Here is a 19,403-nt window from a genome sequence, read left to right on the forward strand (position 1 = left end):
ACCCCAGTGTCCCTCCATGAGGTTGTGGCAGTGCCGTGCTGAGCTCCTCCTTCTCCATCACCATGGTCACGGCCACGTTGAGGGCCAAGGAGGATGGAGAGGTGGACTCACAGTGCAGGGTGCCTCTGGCCACCCACAGCACTTCTGCAGACCCCCTCCAGGTTGCTCTCTGTGAGGCTGCAGAGTGCCTGGGGCCTCACCTTCCCTGGCCAAGTGGGCAAGTCAAGCAAGTAGACGGTGTGTCTGTGGGTTACCTGGGACCAAGTCCTGCACCCAACCCCAGGCAGGTTGCATCCTCCAGCACTTACGGGGACATTGGTGCCAGGGAATGAGGCTGTGGTGCTGTGGTTTAAGGACAAGGGACGGTGCAGTGTCATCTGTAATGCCCCTTCTGCAGCGCTTTGGTAAAGTGAGAGCTGGCTCTGCCTTCAGGTGTGCTAATCAGAGAAAGCCTTGAACCTTGCTGAGCTTGGAAAGCTCCCGTAAATGTCACCAACTTTGTCACCTCACCCCCAGCAAGACGGAAGACAAGTGGCTCAGGGTCTGGGAGGGAGGACAGTGAGGTCCGCAGGCCTGCAAGCCACAGTCAGCCACAGCCCAGCCATCAGGAATTCCCATTCCGCTGGCCTTGTTAGCTGCAGTCCACCGGGCAGCATCACAAGCCTGAACAAGGAGGCCCAGAGATTCATTATCACATGCTGGCCTGCAAGGTTTGGGAGCAAGTTCTGACTAGTTACAGTTTCACGTGAATAATGATCACACACTGTCTATTTTATTACAGAGCCTCTTTGAGATAAGTAGCAAGGCTCCCTCCTGCAGAAGGCGTGGTGGCAGGGACCTGCTGCTCCTCATCCCAGGAGGAGGCAGAGAACCTTATCTGTATCTCCTGTAATTGGAGGAGCCTCTCACATTTGGAGCATTGTAGGGGTGTTGCCAACTGCTCCTTGAGAAATGGCCTGTCTCATTTTTTGTATCACTGTTTGTTTATTTTGACACTGACCATCACTTAGAACATTGCAGGGTCCAAAACTTGGTCCTGCCAATCCCTCCAAAGTGTATGACCCCAGTCTGTCATGGAGTGGATCTCTGATGTAACTCAACTTTTGTCAGGTAAAGAAACCAAGATGGCGGCACTGCAAGGGCACAGGAGGGATTTAGCCAGAAACAAAGATGGTGGCCCAGTGACAGCACAGAAGAGACTCAGCCAGAAACCAAGACGGCAGCACCACAGGAGTGCAGGAGAGACTCAGCTGGGGAGGGGAGTTTGAATTCACTACCTGGAGTCATCCTGGGTTCTAAGAAAGGATGGGTATCTCTGAACTGGAAAACGATTGTTTATATTCACTTATGGGTGTGGGATTTGGCCCTGTGTGTGTTCACCAGGCAGGCTCAGCAGAGGAAGCTTTGCGTGTGGATTTTCCTGATGAACTTCTGCAGGCAGCAGCAGAGAAGGATGGCTCCTGACAGGACTGAAAGCAGCTCACCTGATCCCACAGCCTCGAATTAAGTTCTCCACACCCACGGTCGCCGACCCAGCTGCGAGGCTTTCTTCACTAAAAGGGTGCATCGCCCGGGTCCAGGCCCGAGCTCTGGACTGTGAGCAGATGTGTCCGTGGTGTTGGCTATCCTGCAGGCCTCTATCCCGAGCACACCAATGTCTGCAGAGACACAGGCAGGCAGGCAGGCAGGAAATAGCCTTGAGAGTGGCGCAAGACGACATGGCTGCTGCGCTGAGATCAATTTCACACTTCAGTGACATACACCGTGCTCTGTATTTTATAGGTTTAGGGATTTGGGGAAGCAGACACTCAGTTCAAAACATGTCCGTGCAGTTATCACGGGTTTCACAGCTTCATGACCAGGACCCAATGTTCTTTGGATCCCTAATACTACCTTATATTTAGGTCCAGTGACAGAGTATTCAGCTGTAAGACTTTAAACAAGCGGAGCTACTATTGCCTACAACAAGCAACATACAGCTTGTGGGTTGGCTCAGGAGTCCTTCCAGGTATCAGAGACCCATGTGGTTTCTGTCTTATTGCTGCATCCTCCTTCTCATGCTGATTGGTTCTTGTCCTTGTCCCCTCGTTATCATAAAATGACTGCCAGAGCTCTTAGCATTGCATCCTCACCCATTCACATCCAAAGGCACACTTGGGAGTGTTATGGGTCTTAGTCAGGCATGAGTTTGTTTCCCTGTATAACATGACATCAATAAGTTATCACTTCAAGATGGTGCACCCCTGCAGTAGATTTACCTATCTGTTGTGTCATCATTAGCCCATGACAATAGTCTAGCTCTATTTTATCAGAAAGAAGGGATGAGGAAGGGGCCAAAAATAAAAAAAACAAATGTCAAATGATTCCTGCATTTCTGTGATCTCACTTAGGACACACCCAGAGACCTCAGTCTGCTTGTCAATGCCTGGGACTGCAGAATGTGCCCAGCCATAGCTGCTGGGGGACTGTGGTGCATCTACATACTTCCTCCAAACTTTCACCTTATGAAAAACTAAGGTTTTGCTGTTCTGGAAGAATAAACAATAGTTATTGGCACAACAATCAGTTATGTCTGCCAGGATCCCCACTACACAGACAAGGATACCGAGATGTAGTGACAACTTAGCTATTTCCTAAGTTACATAGAAAGACTGGATCCTGAGGTTTTGTAGTCCTTGAAGATGAACTTCTCCCAGTTAATAGGCAGGATGTCAGGGCTGGTGACACTCCAGACACAAAAGGAATTTAGAAGAACTTTGGATGTCAGTAACCTTTCTGTTGCTATGACAAAATACGCTGGACAATCAATTTAGAAGGAGGAAAAATTTGTCTGGGTTCATGATTTCAGAGGTTTCAGTCCCTGGTAACTTGACTCTTTTGTCTTTGGGCCACCTCATGGTGGGAGACACATGGAGAGGAAAAATGCTCACCTCTTGGTAACCAGAAAGGAGAGAAGAGAGCAAGGGATATTTGTCCTACTGTCCCCCTTCAGGCCACACCCTCAATGACCTACTTTGTCTCAGGTAGGTCCCCCACCAAGGGTTCCACCACCTCCCAATAGCATCATCGTCTGGGGACCAAGTATCTTAGCCACTTTTCTTGTCACTGGGCCGTACTGCCCACCTGCTGCAGTTTAAAGGAAGAGAGGTTTATTTTGGCTCACAGTTCAGTCCATAGGCAGCAGGCTCTAAGGCGGGAAGCAAGGCAGAGGATCATGGAGGGAGACCATGACCTCACCACATGGGCAGGAAGCAGCAAGAGTGAGGGGAGGAGCTGGGAGGAGAGGTGGATCCTTGGAGGCCACGCCCCTGGTGATTCACCTCTTCCTACTGAATGTCACCTCTACCAGGAAGTCATCACTAAGCACCCTTGATCCAGTTTTCCTCTGGAGGCAGTGGGATTCTTGGGGAAACTACACATAAACCCCAATCCCAAGCCTACAACACACTGGACTTTGGGAACATTCTTGATCCAGACTATCATGGTTTGTTACTCCCAAGAGGGAGCCACAGCCATCAGGGCAGAACCCTGGGCATTGATTGGTCAGTGGTCCAGCGTGAGCTGCCCAATCAGGATCCCTATCACACCTCCTGAGTCTCTCATCTCCTGAGTCTAAGTTCTGGCCAAGAAGCCTGGGTGTCCCCTAGGCAGGATGACTCGGTCCTGAAGAGGGGACCTGCATTGTGTCCACCTCACAGCTGTGGTGACCCAGAGTTATGGTGGCAAAGCACTGAGCCCTGAGCAGAGCTGGGGCTTGGTTCTCGATGGCAGCTGGTGATCTCACTGAGTCTCTTAAAGGATAACTTGGAAAATAATTTTTTCTGTGATTTTCTGTTAATGTAGAGCTCCACCAACCCCGGTGGTTCAGAATCTCCAACCTGAAAGTCATTACAGTTGAGAACCAGCAAGATGACCACTCGTGAAGAAAATATTTGGTGAGCCAAGGAAAACTGTCCAGGTCAGTCTGATAAACACCATCAATGCCCTTTTCCGGTTTCACCCTCATGTGGATGGTGCCACACCAAGGACTCTGGCTTGTACCTCTTCAGGCTGCTCTGACAACCCCTAGGCTGGGCGGTTGCTGGCCACAATAATGACCATTCCCAGTCTGGCATCTGAAAATCCAAGGGACAAAGCCCCTGTGGATTTGCTGTCAGGTGAGGCCATCTGCTGGCCTTCAAGGTCGCCTTCCGCTGTGTCCTCACCTGTGGGAGGGGCTGGGCAAGCTCCCTGGGCTCTTTCTTATAGGGCACCAACCCCAAGCCTAGGGGTTCCCCCCTTTAGATCTAGACCTCCCCTGCAAGGCTACCTCCTAATACCATCATTTTAGGGGTTAGGATTTTAACACTTTAGTTTTGGGAGGAAAACAAATATTCAGACCACAGCAGCCTCCAAAGACCAAGAAAGTTTCCACCATCTTTGAAGGACAGATGGGCTTCTGTGTGGAGACAGAGAGTGGGGGAGGGTGGGCACAGCCTTTGGGATTCTGTGCAGACAGGGTCTGGAGCCTCCACCACCGCCCTGCTCCTCTCCCGATCCTTGTTTCCTCTCATCCATAAGGGCTGTGCTATGAGGGTGTGATACCTGATATACAGCAGCTATCTTGTGACACAAGATATAAGTCTGCCCAGAAAAGCCAGTTTTGTTTGAATCACCCCCAGCCCTGAATGACTTTTAGAAGTCGTCTTATCTCATCCTGTTTCAACTTCTGACGAGTTAACATTTTCCCTTAGCTCGACTTATTGCTGTGCTTTAACAAACATCTGAAGATGAATCACACGCCACCAACACGGATGTATTAGCTCAGGGCCTTCTCTGCCATTATACTTTCAAATTCCAGGACAGGAAATTGATGCGGTTTGAATCAGGACTGCACACTTCACCTCGTTTTCAGAAACAATAGCAGCTGTGACAGCGCCAGGGTGGGAAACGCCAGTATGGCATCTGCAGATGATCCGCCGGCCCCCATCTGTATAAATCTGCACCAATGTGGTGCCGTGTGGGGACGTATTTGCAGTGGCAGGGTGGCCTCAGAGGGACATGAGCTGGGTTTTCTTACAGAATCAGCGCGGCGTCTTTCTTTGAAATAAGCTGACGTGAGCTGGAGTTTCTGTTGATTGCACCTTAAGTTAACGAAGACACATTGCTCAGTTTTCCCCAGTAGGCACTTAGCTGTCTTGATGGTTTCAAATGGCCCCAGAGCTTCTCTTTCAGGGCTCAGAGTCTCTGAATTCTCAGTCTTTCGTGCAATAGCCTTGCGATTTTTCTCAGTGTATTTGCTGAATCATTTACATTGTTAGTTGTTCAGTTCTTTTCTTTTAAAGTATCTTGCTTAAATGTACATGTCTGACCTGGAAACCGTGGGTGCAGGGGCCATGGAAATCCACTGTCACCTGCTGTAAGTGGAGAGAATTATGCAAACAGACTCAATGGAATCTTACTCCAGGGACGACCCCAGGTCCGCTTCCCCTTCCTTAGAGAGGGAGACTGAGTGGCTTAGGTGGTGGCACAGGAGTTAAAGGTGCTGGTAGAAAACCTCACCAGGAAGTATTAGAACATCCTCAGGTGTGTGCTGTTCTGGTTGCTGCTAACTTAGTTCTCATAGTTAGCATTGGAAACACTCTGACTCTGCCCCTGGAATTCTGTCTCTGCCACCCTGTGTATGTGACTTTTGTGTCTGACATTGGATTTTGGTCCAATAGCCACCTCTAGTTTTGCTCAGGACTTGGTGGCAGCATTTTTCTCACCCTTAGGTGGGAGTGTTGATCATGATTGATTTGAATCAATTATTATGCTTCTAGTCCTCTCTTCCTGTAATTGGTGTTTGAACATGTTGCTGACCAAGTGAGATGTACAAAGCAAACTCAGCATCTTCTGAGAAAAATAGAAGCAAAGTAGCAGGAAGCTGACCCTTATCCTTTCCCCTGTCATCCAACTTTTAAGGACTGTACTATGAGGATGTGATGTCTCCATGTGTGGCACCTATCTTGTGACCATGAGGTGTAAGTCTGGAGAGAAAAGCCATCTGCTGAGTGAGGAGGAGCAGAGGGATAGACAAATTAGGAGCTCTGATAACGTTGCTGCATTATTAAACAATTCTGCATGAACTTCAGTGCATCATAAATAACACCCTTTTAAGACATTATTGAGGAGCTCTCTGTTGCTAATGACTGAATATGTCCCTTGTATTTACCCTTTACCCTTTCACTCCTGTTTAGGCCACAGCTATCCTCCACCTCTAGCTTTCCCTCACCCAATCCCAGCCAGCCCGTGCCTGTCCTGTCCTTGACATCTGGGCTTCTCCAGAGCCTCCTTACTCCCAGTCCCCAGACCCTGGGGACTGGGGTGAACTTTTAGGGGGTAACCATCTGGGAGGTGGTTGGAATGGATGAAAGAATTAAAACCTACGTTAGGACCCAAGAGAGCAGAAGATGATCATAAAAGACTTTCCCCTCTACTTCTGCTTCTTGTATTTATCTGCCAGTGGTTTAATGATCAGCTGATCAGCGCCTTGCTATTGGTGGGGGGTACCAGTGGCCCCTCCCTGCCTAAAGGTGTTGTTTTCTTCTTCTGGGTTAGGAGATGTGCAGGCTTTTCCTTTGTACCCTTTAAATGCAAAGTGCCGATTCTGCTGAATGGGGTCTTGGCGTCTGTGAGACCCTGGAGGGAAGAAAGTGGACCCCTCGGTCTTCTCTATCCCTGTCCGTCAGCTATGCCCCTGCCCCTTCCCAGGAGGTTGGACTCCAGTCGTCCCAAGGTAGCCAAGAAGGCTCTGGAGCAGGCAGTCATGGGTCAGCAGTGACCAGAAGGAAAGTGTGGCCTCCTGGCAGACTTTCCTGGGTGTCACGGCCTACTGTGAATTAGCATGGAACCCCGAAATCTGAATGTGATCCGTCTCCCCAAGGCCACACAGGAGGGTGGTCTCCAGCCTGGAGTCTTGGTCTGACCTTGGTGCTGGAGGTGGGCTTTGATGGTAATTTAAGCATGAAAAAAATGATCAGGCAGTCACACAGTGAAAGCACAAACTGCTCTTTGATGGCCTAACAGAGCTGAGCTGCCGTCTCCTGTCTTGTACACACACACACACACACACACACACACACACACACACACATCTATGTGACCTGTGCATATGTGACCTTTCCCTTCGTTCTTTCCACTTTTCCTCCATCCCAGCTGTTCTTTCCTTTTGAACATTTTGGTTCACTTTCACTTTCACAATATCTATTGTACATTTTGGACCTTATTAATCTTTCATTTTTTTGCACTGGGGAACAATATGATGTTTACATATGCAAGTTTTGTTCCACTCAGGAGTACGGTCTCAAGTTGCATCCATTTACCTACAAAAGCCTCAACTTTTTCCTTCTTTATAGCTGAGTAATACTCCACTGTATGAACAAACCAATTTTTTTTGTCCATTCCGTGGTTGTTGCTCCAAGATGCAGTTCTTACAAATGTGCTGCAGCAGACCTGGGTGCACCCAGATCCCTGGGGCATGAGCATCTTTCAGCCCTTTGTGAAGAGCCTGCCTCGGGTATTTCCGGAGTGTTGTTTTGTGGACACACACACTGGGCTCAGGTGCTCCTGTTCAGTCACCTGCTTGCCGTGGAGGTTTGTATTTGAATGACAATGAGCAAGGTTCTCACCCCACACTGGGACTTTGCAATACGTTTCTCATCTTAAAAGATTTATGACGCACAGAATTGGGGAGAAAAACAACAGTGAGGAACAAATCCGGAGTAAAAGTCATGCAGGCCGGGTGCACAGGGCACATGCCAGGGTGCTGGAAGCTGGAAGCTGAGTGATGGAAGCTGGCTCTGTCCTCTGGGCCTGCAGGCTCTGCTCTGTGCTGAGGTCCCGGGGCAGCACCAGGAGACGCCCTTTATTCCGTGTCCTGGATATGCAGTGAGATTTAACCCTCACCCCGGAAACTCACGGGTCTGGAGTGAAGCGAGGGCCTGGACCTTCGCTCTCGGGATACAAAGCTTCGGATAGCGCGGCTGACCTCGGAGTGCGGACAGCAGCAGGGCCCCGATGCTGGGCTCTCGGGTTCCCTGCGCAGGTCCCAGACTTGTTTGTGAATTTTGATGGATGGCAGTGGAAGTGCTGCGTGTGGCTGGCTCTTGGGGGAGGAGATTTCTGCAGGCTCCAGCGCAGCTTAGAGCCACAGCGGGCCCCTCCCCAGGACCCCTCTGCCGGCTGCGCCCTGATTGGTCACTCTACACCCCGACTGGTCACTCAGAATATGCGATTTGAGATACGTGCAGATACCTTGAGAGTCACAAAATCACACACAGGGTGCCTGTGGCCCCTTGACTCTGGTTCCCCTTGAGTTAGAATCTCATGGAAAGCAGGAAGGCAGTGTCCTCGCTCGCAGCTTGCAGAGTTCATTCGGATGTCCCCAGCCGTCCACAGGTCTGGAAAGGCCCTTGTACACCTGTGTGTGTACCCTTGTGTGTGCATGCACTTGTGCACGTGGCTGACTGTGTGCATGTGGGTGCGACCTGCCTCAGAGCTGCGTTCAGCTTTGTGGGACCAGCACAGTCAAGGGACATAACTGTATCTGCCATCGAGGTCCCCTGAGAGACTCGGCCCTGCAGGCCGGTTGCTCCAGTAAACACAGACTTGGCTGGAGAGGGGGAGAAGGAACCCACAGGAACAGGCCATGAGCTTAAAGGCACATTCTCTGTGCCTTCAGCATCAGGAAGCGACACTGGGGCGAGTGCATTAAGGAACAGTAGGTGAGCAGGGAACTGCTCCCACGACCCACCTCGTCCCCATGAAGCCGGCCTCCTCCCACCATCAGAGGAAGCCGCTGGGGGCAGCCCGTGTCCCCCACTAAACTCCACCAGGCTTCTCCAGGGGAAACTGTCAGTGCTCTTCTCTGCCCGAAGTCTATCCCTCGGGATGTGTCTGTGAGCGTGAAGCAGGAAAATGAAATTACAGCTGTGTGAAGGATCCGAGCTGTCTCCAGCTAACAGGCCGCATCTGTTCACTCCTCTTTTGTAAATGTTCGTTAGCCCAATAGGCGACATTTGTTTTGCAAGTTAGAGGCCAAATAAGGAGAGAAGTAAAGCAAACCAGACACCGAGGTTGCTGGACCCTCGGAAAATTCACAAAGTCAATGAGAAGTTCAGTTTTAAGAAAGCTGTGTCCCGGGAAGGAGCCCACAGCCTTGGTCACCATTTCTGACAAATGTATTTGCATCTCGGCAAATGCCGAGCTCACGCAGGGAGTCCAGGACTCACCTGACCAGCAGGAATCCAGCATCTTCCTCAGGGTGCACCTGCCAGTGCTGATCACACAGTGGTGACTAAACCAGACATGGCTCTGTCCCCCGAGGACCACAGGGCAGAGGAGGAGGAAGGCGTGGGTCACTAACAGGAAGAGGCCACAGGGTTCCTGCATGCCATGGCCCTTTCCCTAGGGCTTTTCAAATGAATCCACTTTTCAAGTTCTCCCGCTATTCTAAGAGGCAGGGACTCTGCTCATCTTTGTCTTCAGAGCATGGCTGATGGAAAAAAGGCACAGGAAGGTTAGGTGCTCAGCCCTGAGACAGATAATCAGCATCTCCAGGTGGTGGGCGCTCAGTATTGCAATGCAGGAGGTGACGCAAGGTGGCGATGCTGAGAGGGCTCCTGTCTCAAGGAGGCCATGCTGATACCCTCGGCAGGGCCCTGGTCCCTGAGCAGGTCCATGGGCAGCCTTGGCAGGTCACTGACCGGAAGGGAAAATCACAACCTGTGAGCCAAGGTGTTCTTCCATTGTTACGAGGGAAATAATAGCGTCATGTCCTGAACCATGACTGGGTGCCAAATTCCAGTCCCCAGTAAAGCTGTGTGGCCACACCGCACCTGTCATCAGCATCCTTATCACCCGTGACTGTGTCCATGTGACAAGACCGGAGATGAGTGGTTGTGACAGAGCCTGTCCAGGTTTAAGGCTAGAAGTCTCTCCTCTCTGGGCATTTACCTAACAAACACACAGGCCAGCACAAAGGACACCTGCTGGGCTGTGGGGCTGTCAGGGCCTGGCCTGCTGGGTTTGGGGAAGAGCAAGGGATTAAGGGTGCGGTGTAGGAGGAGGGAGCTGAAGGACACAGGGCCAGCTCTGGAGCAGAGTGTGTGAATGGGCGGGCGGGGGGAGGGGGGTGCAGGCTCCACCAGCTGCTGCAGGGGGGTGCAGTGAGGCGGGGCTGGGAGCAGAGGGGATGGCCTGGAGGGGCCACTGCCTGGCTAGGGCAGAGGAGATGGACTGCATTGTATGCTGGGACCATGACTTGTAGTTGGCTTGGCTGTGAAAAACAGGAAAAGGAAGACGATTCCTAATCCGTAAATGGTGGCACCAGTTACTGAGAGGGTCACCTGGTGAAGACCCGGTCTGGGAAATCACAGGCGTGGAAGCTTTGCCATTTCATGGAAATGGCAGAAGTCTATACAAACACATTCCATTTACAGGCCCTGCATTCCCGGCCAGGTATGAGTGAGTGTTCATAGTCCCCGCGGCTCCCCCGCTGGTCACCAAGCTCGAAGATGGCTCAGGTCTGTGTGCCCAGCTTTGAGGGACACCCAGCAGGAGCCGCTGCCTTGGCTCACCTCTGTGGAAGTCATTTTCAGGTCAAGCTATCAGAAGACAGTTACTGGAGAAAATCATTTTTAGCAGTCTGAAATTCTGTGTTGTTCAAAGAAGCACACACACTGGACTTGTGGGGCCCACTTGACACTATGGACACCAACACGATCTGAGCATCTTCCAATGCCTGTGTGGCCAGAGCTGCCCCAGAGGGCGTGGGCAGCCTGTTCTCGGGGCACACGAGCAGTGATGTCACTTTGGGTCTTCCCACGCAGGCTTTTAATGAGCAGCAAGAAGGGTGTCACCGTGCTGGAGCAGGTTAAGTGGAAAGAGGGAGCAGTGGCCGGGGTCTCCCTGACTGTCCCGCAGGCACTGCGAGCCTCTCTGCCAGGTTCTTCATGGCTGCTGCAGCCACGGGGCTGGGCAGCGCCTGGGGTGGGCAGAATATTGCTCTGGAAGTGGTCCCGGAATTTTTGAGCCTAAGGATTGAGACGAGGAGGTGGCTCTGGACCATCCAAGTGGCTCAGGATAAATGCAGGGGTCTCTATGGAGGGGCAGAGTGGGGACTGGAGAGAGGGGCAGGTGATGAGAGAACCGGGTCGCAGTGATGTGGGCCCACGAACGTTTGCTCAGAACTGCTGGCAATACTCTGCAGGGCGCTGTCTCAGGGGTGTTTTTCTAGCAGTTTCCTCTTGGTCAGTATTTAGGTTGCTTCCGTTTCTTCCTCTTCCTCCCCTCCCCCCTCCCTTCCTTCCTTTGTTCCTCCCTGTAACAAAGAGAATGGACTAGAAATGTGGGTGCTGGGGGTGTAGCTCAGGAGAGAGGGTATTTGCCTAGAATGGTCAAGTCCATGGCTCAACCCAGCACTGAAAAAGAAAGCCTGTTACACCGAGATTAACAACTGAGATGTGACAGAGGCAAATATGAGCTGTGAGATTTGATTCCAGCACAACATCAAATGAGGAAATCTGGATTTCAGCATTAGGCCCCCTGCAAGCATTCTCCTGGCTTGATCCAGAATTTTCATAAGACAGAAAGAAACTGCTGTAAGTGTGGAACAAAGCACAGACACACCCTTCGGACAGTTCCTCCCCCGCTGCCTGGACACCCCTGCAGCCAGACGGAAGTGCGGTGGCCGAGGGCACTTGGAACCACGCAGTCGCCTGGCAGGAGGCTGCTGGCCTGGAGGGCGTCACCTCTGCAGACGCTCAGTCTAGATTTGCAGACATAAAGTCAGGGCTTCACATACACACTAGACAAAGCATCAAACTCCCTGGCCGGGGCATTTGTACCTGCACAGGAGGGGACGTGGGCACGTCCAGAAATGTGAGATTCAGTGCACCTCGAGGTCCTGTGGGAGAAGGCGGGGGTTCAATGCCAGGGGACAGCAGGGAGGATGGAGTCTGCCCTTCTCCCCCGGTCTGATCCCCAGCATTGAAGAAGGCCCCAAAGCTGTAGACTTGGAAACCTGAGTTCTCTGAGAGGAGGTGGGCGGCTGGGGCGGGGCAGGCTGAGCTGAACACTCAGGACTGGACCCACACTGGGCAGATCCTGGCTGGGAGGATTCTGTTTGCTTTTTCTCCACACCTCCCCCTCCCCCCCCCCGAAATTAGATGACGTGGTCTCTGTGTGCAGTTCCCTGAGGAGCAGGAATGAGGACCCCCACGCTGTACCTGGATTCCTGCAGGGGACACTGTGGGCTGAGCTGTGTTCATGCCTGTGCGCATGCGCTCACGCTGGCTTAGGGTGAATCTGGAATCCAGTGCTCAGTGTCCCCAGAGGAACCCAGAGAAGGCCAGGTGAGGACAGATGCAGAGATGGCAGGGACAGACTGCAGCTCAGGGACATCAAGGGTTGTAGCACCTGAAGTGGGGCTGCGGGGACCCTGCCAGTGCCTCGATTCTGGGCTGCTGACCTCTAGATGGTGAGACTGTGGGCTTCCGTCGCAGGTAGCTACCGAGCCCAAGGACACGGATGCACTTTCATCTTAGAATCGGCCACAAATGGAGGCGCAGAGGGGCCTAAAAACCTGCAGCTCGGCGACTGCAGTGAGGCTTCCAGCTTTCCCGGACGAACTTTTATATCTCTTAGGACGTCACCAGATGAGACCAAGTCTTCACAGGGGATGCAGGCTGGACTTAGCAGGCTGACCTTGGTTCACTGCCACCTGCCAAAGGCAGGGCCCTGGGGTCACCGTGAGTTGCTGTGGACCCTGGCTCTGGTCATCACTCACGACAGCCCTGACACTCAGACATCACCCTCCGAGATCTCCACGTGTAAATTCTAACCCTGTCCCCAGGATGGGCAGCCCCTTCCCCTGTCAGCTCTTGGGAAAGGCAGCAGGAGAGCCATGCTCTGGGAACTTGCCGTAGCCCTGGGAGGGGCAGTGGGAGAGCTGGTGGGAGGCAGCCCCCGTGGGCAAGGAAGAAGAGGATGCAGCCTGGACCGTGGAGTTGGCGCTCCTGACACAGCCTGCTTTTGCACAGTTAAGGAGGACTTGGGGCCTTCTCTCTCCATGGAAGGCAGTTTTCATCAAGGGCTCAGTGGTGGATCCTGTGGGGAGCATTAGGTCTGGGGTTGCAGAAGGCTGAGCTCCTCCTGCTAACAGTGAGGCTGGCAGGGTCCTGATTATTCCCAGTGTTGGCCTTGGAAGTCTTCTTGGTCCTCTCTGGACTCCTGGCTTCTCTGCCTTCCACAGGACCAATCCTTTAAGATGTCAGCCTCTGGGATCCACAGCTCAGGGCAGGACCACTGTCAGCTGGCACTGGTTTCACTGTCTACTTTGACCTCCTTTTAGTACCCCTGCCCATCCACGGAAGTCCTACAGAAATTGCCCTGAGTCAGCTGAACTAAGATGAACACCTGCAGGAAGAGATGCTCATCTCATGCAAAGGAGAGTGAAGGCGCACTTGGGTTTCAGCAGCCAGCACCTCGGAAATTGGGGAAGGCCAGGAGTGCTCTCGCAGCGCTGCCCCTCCCTCAGTCTCACTAGCCTGTGCAGTGGTGACCTCCATGTGACAGGCGTGACGGCTTCCTGTCATACCCGTGTACTCCCATGGGGCTTCACTAGGCAAGTGTCACTCTGGAGAACTGGGCTGCTTTTGCTGGTTGCAGGAATGTATCCCTCACACAGAGAGCCGCCTCTGTTCTTGAAGCAGAAAGCAGTGTCACCATGGCCAGGACAAGAGCAGTCCCAGCTTCAGGCATCCTGACTCATGGGCAGGGGCTCCTGAGACCCAAGTCCCAGAGTCAAAGGTCGGTGAAATTGGGAGAAATGTGACTCGAGGGTTGCTACCTCTGTGAGTTCAGATTAGCTAAGTGATATTCTTTTATTTCGTGCCAGACTGAAAGTCAGGCTTCCACTGCGGCGTCACGGTTTAGTCCTGGGTCCACAATCCTGACCCGGGAAAGAAAGTGGAGAATGAACAGGTGTATTTTCCCGTCCTCAGGCTCATCTCCCATGTGCGTCAGGAGCACCACTGTGAAAGCAGGGGACATTTAGTTCCAGAAGGGGGAAACCTCAGGACTTCTACAGAGCATGCACAGAAACAGTCTTAAGGAGAAAGCTTCCAGGAAGTCAGTCAGCTTAAAGCTTCTTACATTGCATCCCGAACGCCTTGCACTGTTTTTAGGTAAATATTGAAAGGAGCTCAGGCACTGGGCTGGAAATGCTCTTCTCAGGTTCAGGCCTGTGGTGTGTGCACCTGTGTGCATGTGTGTACTTGGATGTGTGTTGGTGCCAGCGAGTCTTGGTCTGTGTTCAGTATCTAGCTTTGAGTTTTACTTATTATTCTAGATGGATCTGGGTGGCTTCTGATTTGGAGAGGAAACGGTGATGAGAAAGGGTACAGGATCTGGTTTCCCGACCCCAGGAAAGGGCACACCCTTAGGCGACCTTTCAGGAAAAGGTTTAGAAGACTTCGAAGTCAGAGTGTGGTTACCTGCAAACAGACATAGAGGAGAAGTCAATGCTGAAGGAGGAGGAGAGGGGAAAGGAGAGGAAGGAGGGAGGCCAGGAAATGTGGGGAGGGAGGAGAGGGAGATTTCACATGCATCTGAGAGGAGTCATGTCAGTGAATGGGGCGATGCTACTTCCATCAGAGGAGAGCTGGGTCCCCATTAGGCCCTCAGCAGAGACTCAGGCACTCTGAGCGCCTGAGCTCAGGAGGGGCGGGCGGCTCACACGGAGACCCCCGAGGACAGTCACTCACCCCTTGTGGGGTCGTGGCTGTCCTGGGAGCCCCATGAGGGGGAGTTGTGAGGTGTTGGTGGAGGCGGTGGCTCTTTTGCATCTGGAAGCAGAACACCTTTAGGTCCCCACTGTGGCCTCTTAACTATGAGAGATAATGAGAAATATGGTGTTTATATTTAAAATACTTATTACAGGCCAGGGATACAGCTCAGCGGCATGAGCACCTGCCTGGCAAGTGCAAGGTCCTGAGCTCGATCCCTGGTACAAAAAATCATTATTCCAGTGGAAGACCCATTGCCATGAGTTCCCTTCAAGTCTCCTCTCCTCCTCACTGTGAACTCACTCATGTGCTGCTCTCATCTCTGCCAGAGCAGCTCTGGAAATACTCTTTCACAGGTATCTGCGAGATGAGATCACACACGGTGAATGCCCCTACTAGGTGCCACCTGGAAGAGAGGTGGACACCGAGAAACACGATGTGGGTCATCATCCACCTTATTCTCCGGGTCCGGCTCTTCCCCAAAGAAAGGATAACTGCAGAAGTGAGCTGTGGAGGCAGCGGTGCCCACAAGGCAGCGGAAGACCTGAGCGAGAGCTTCCACACCCACCTCGGAGTGGCAGGAATGGGGGTGAGTTTGTCCAGAGCAGGGTGGGAGGGGCGACTCGGGAGGGTTTGAGAGAGTTTGCCTTTTACTGTATCCATTTTAACAATTTAAATACATGCTGCATTTTCTGATCGCATCTCGTGTCTGCCCAACCGGGAGCTCCCCACCTCCTCTCTGACCCCTCCAAGCCGTCTGCCAATGGCTCCTGGCAACCTGATCGCTGCTGCTTGGTGTCTGAAGAGTTAAAACTGCCCCTTGGTGAGTGGGGCAGAAGCGTGTTCCGTTGATCTTGAACTCCAGGTAAACATCTGAGCCCTTGTTTCTTCCCAAATGAAACTGTACTCTGAGTGGTTTGGGGCCGAGCCCACCTGCCTACCCCTAACATTATAAAGCCAAGGCCCTTATTTTTCCAGATCAGACTTCAGATAATGGTTTGCACCATGATTTCTCTTTTATTTTTTTTCTTTTTTCTTTCTGTTTTTTGTTTGTTTGTTTGTTTGTTTTTGTTTTTGTTTTTTTGGGGGGGGGTTTGGTTTTTTGTTGTTGTTGTTTTTTTTTTTTTTTTTTTTTTTGCTACCACACTGCTCTGGAAGAGAAAGGCTTCTCATCAGATATTATTAAAAGGCTTTTAATCCATGAACACTTAACCAACTAAATGGGCTGAAAGCATCACTGGTGCTTCATGGAGGGACGCGAGGTGTCTTTATCTAACACCCACCATTTGCCATAATAAAGATTTCAGATCAAAGCTGATGAATGAAAACTTTTTAGAAACCCATTTCTGCCAATGGCTCTGGACATTTGTGACCATTTTGACTGCCTTCTCCTCCTGTGAGAGCCAAGGGAGGACGGCTCTGTCACCTCCATGGTCTCTGCCACTTCTGAAGTTAATTCTTTTTGCCTCCATAGACAAGGCTGCTTTTAGCTGTTCCCACGGGAGTGGTTTCAAGGTTTGCGGGTTCAGAAAGCTCCATTGCACATTCAGAGGGAACTGTGATTTCACATAACATGATTTCTTATCCATGCATCTCCAAAAAATAATACCAAATAATTTTGTTTCCACTTTTCTTTTGCAGGAGTTATCTGATCTGATTTTGGCTTCAGGCTTTACAGATATTGACTCACACTTGAGTTCTCCAAACTCGTGAGAGGAGCAGTAATCACAGTGTATGTCTGATGAGTGTGTTCAGATCTAATTTACACACCAGGAGGGAAACAGCTGGTGTCCGATAAATCACCAGCTAGACACAGCGGCGAGAGCTGCCCTCACGGCGTCTCCTCCCAGGCATGGGTAAGGATGCGCTGGAGAACACTGGCTGCTGGGTCATGAAGCTTGGCCACTGTGTTCTCCAAGTCTGGTTCACTGGCGCCCTCAGCTTCCATAGACTGAGTCTCCATCACTGGTGCAAGGTGCGTGTTTTCAGTCTGTCACTGGCCCTTTTTTACACCCTCTGTTCCTTAATCTCCTGGCCAGAGGAAGAGAATCAAGGCTTAGTCTCTGAGGCATAAAGAGTGGCAGGACCACAGGGTGAGGGGAGCTGAGTCCTACAGGATGGCAGAGTTTCCATAAGGGTTCCAGGGTGTCCAGAGGAAGGAAGTTACCCCAGGGTTGTTTGTTTTATGGGCTCCTAGCCAAGCCCTTTACCTTCCCTGAGAATTTGCTAGTCCCTCAGGGAGGTAGGCTTTCTCCATCCTGAACAGTATTGTTAGTATTGTACTAATGTCAAGAAATCGTAGGATGCGGTTTACATGTGTATCACGTTCCTTAGCTTTCCCATCCCTGGGGCACAACACCTGACACTCACAGTTTATAAAAGGAGAGGTGCAGTCCGGCTCTTGGTTCTGGGGATCAGTCCGTGGCTGACTGTATCCGAGCCAGGAACATCATGGTGGAAGGGCATGGCGGGGACCCACCTCCTCTGATCAGGCCCCGCCTGTGAGTGTCACATTCAGCTGTGACCTCATCAATCAGGAGGAGCAAAGGGCTCCAGGGTCCCTGCCGCCTTCCAGAAGCATCGCCTCTGAATGCATGAGATTTCTGGAGACATTTTAGACCTAAACCACAGCGAACATATTTTCAGCCGTGTAGAGCAGCTTAAGCTGCCACCTCCCTCAGCAAAGAGGATGAGTGGGCAGGAAGACAAAGGAGATGAAATAGAATAGCTGTCTAGGTTAGACACATTCCATTCTCATAAACATTAATATTAATTACATGGGCGATTAGAGCTAGTTCTTCAGTCTTTCAATATATTTATTTTGGTAGCTGAAAAAATTCCTTTCAATAATTTCTCTGGGGACAGATGAATAGCAGACTTTAATGAGGAAAATTGAATTAAAAATTTCATTCCCAGGGAAGCATTGATTATGAAGCTATTTCACTAACCTTCCTACCAGCCTCTAGGAGAGAGACAGGTTGGTTTGCAGCTGTAAGAAAATATACATCCAAGACTCATCCCTATTTATGTTAAGTCACATATCAGAATAAAGGTCAGAACAATTTTCCCTTTGTTGGCTTAATATACATTAATGACCCATAAAGAAGACCACAAAAGATTTTCTTTAACAAGAAAGGGTGTAAGTGTGCAAACATTTTGACACTTAGTGAAGCAGGTCATAAATCAGTTCGATGCATATCTTGGTTGAAGGTTACAAGGCTTTTGTAAAAAAGGTCCATTACTAAACCTGTGTTCAATATTTTGATTTGTTTTATCTCTGTCCCCAGTGTGTCTGATAACTCTCACTCGGTTAGTAACAATATTATAGGCATTAGAGGATGGCGTGGTTAGGATGAGCCCTCGGGAGCTTTTAAATCCCTTAATGACTTGAAACTGGAGATAATAGAATTAGCTCCTAAGTGATGCTTGGAGTTTTTTCTTTTTTCTTTTCTTTGTAGCCTGCAGCTGAGCTCTGCATGGACGCGGTATTGCCAGTGCTGCCCTGTGTTGTTCAGCGAATGTCAGCTTGAACAACAGGCAGCCCTAAGCCTTGGTGGCTGGAGCCAAAAGAAAAAGTGGACTGGACTCATTTCTCATGTAAGTCCAGCCCATCAGGTGCTAGGGATCAGGCGGGCAGAAGGCGGCTGCTCAGAGACCCAGACCCCTCCCCTCTTGTGGCTCTGCTATCATCTGAGGTCTTAGAACATGGGCCGGGCTCTGGCAGAGAGCTCCAGTCCGGTGCAGGGGGTGGTTCTGCTGGGCACCCGATCCTGTGGCAGAAGCTGCCAGTGCCCACCACTGTGTGTCTCCTCCCTCCTCCTCCCTGCTGCTTTCCTCTTGTGACACATCGGCACCGCAGCTGTGCCTGAACCAGAGCAGAAGTGGCATGTGCTGCCTCCCGGGTGACACATCCTCTTCCATTTCCTCCTGTTGCTCCTCAGCAGGTCTGTGCAGAGAAGGACGAGGCTTCTGAGGTGGCAGAACCACCAGGGGGTGGGGTGCACAGGCCTTGACCCCGTGTCTCAGCAGGTGGCTCGTGTCCTGGATTTCTCAGGTCACGGATGGAGAGGAGTCTTGCCCTGGGCGAACTGTGCCCACATCTCCTTCAAAGGTGGCTTGGGTGAGCTGTCTGACCATGGAGTGGTCAGCACTTTGAGGGGACCTTGGGGTGTGCTGCTCGGTGATGGAAGAATGCACCCTTTAGAAGGCCACAGGGTAAACATCTGTGGATTGCATCGCATCCTTACCTGAAAGATGTGTGGACATTCTGTCCCCTAACACCCCAGAAAAGAAACTTCTGGAAACAGGTCCTGCGTGGATGCCATCAGTTAAGATGAGGCTATGTGGTGTGACTGGTGTCCTTATAAGGAGATGACCAGGTGGAGACAGACAGACAGACACACAGAGAGAGAGAGAGAGAGGGAGAGAGAGAGAGAGAGAGAGAGAGAGAGAGAGAGAGAGAGAGAATCATGCAGTGACAAAGGCTGCAGGTTGAAGTTAAATATCTGCAAGCTAGGAAACTGCAGATGATTGGCAGCTACCAGAAGCTGGGAGGACCCCGAAGGAGCACCTTCCGGTTCGGGAAGGCTCAGCCTG

The 19,403-nt window shown here is 51.3% G+C and overlaps 1 long non-coding RNA gene across 27 annotated transcripts in view; it reads left to right on the top strand.

Moving 5' to 3' along the window:
- Nucleotides 1–19,403, top strand: part of LOC101788242 (uncharacterized) — a 61,546-nt gene that overhangs the window by 36,185 nt on the left and 5,958 nt on the right. For 19 of the 27 annotated variants that reach the window (XR_010039571.1, XR_010039578.1, XR_010039579.1 and 16 more), the window contains 6 exons: nucleotides 1,111–3,023; nucleotides 3,844–3,958; nucleotides 14,025–14,207; nucleotides 15,164–15,396; nucleotides 15,532–16,782; nucleotides 18,266–18,927. This is a non-coding gene — a long non-coding RNA (uncharacterized LOC101788242). The remainder of the gene's footprint in view (nucleotides 1–1,110; nucleotides 3,024–3,843; nucleotides 3,959–14,024; nucleotides 14,208–15,163; nucleotides 15,397–15,531; nucleotides 16,783–18,265; nucleotides 18,928–19,403) is intronic. The other 8 variants (XR_010039594.1, XR_010039588.1, XR_010039580.1 and 5 more) reach the window with 7 other exon arrangements.

The sequence above is a fragment of the Cavia porcellus genome, unplaced genomic scaffold, assembly GCF_034190915.1.
Source record: "Cavia porcellus strain 051 isolate PalLab524CR breed Dunkin Hartley unplaced genomic scaffold, mCavPor4.1 scaffold_16, whole genome shotgun sequence".
Taxonomy (NCBI): Eukaryota; Metazoa; Chordata; class Mammalia; order Rodentia; family Caviidae; genus Cavia; species Cavia porcellus.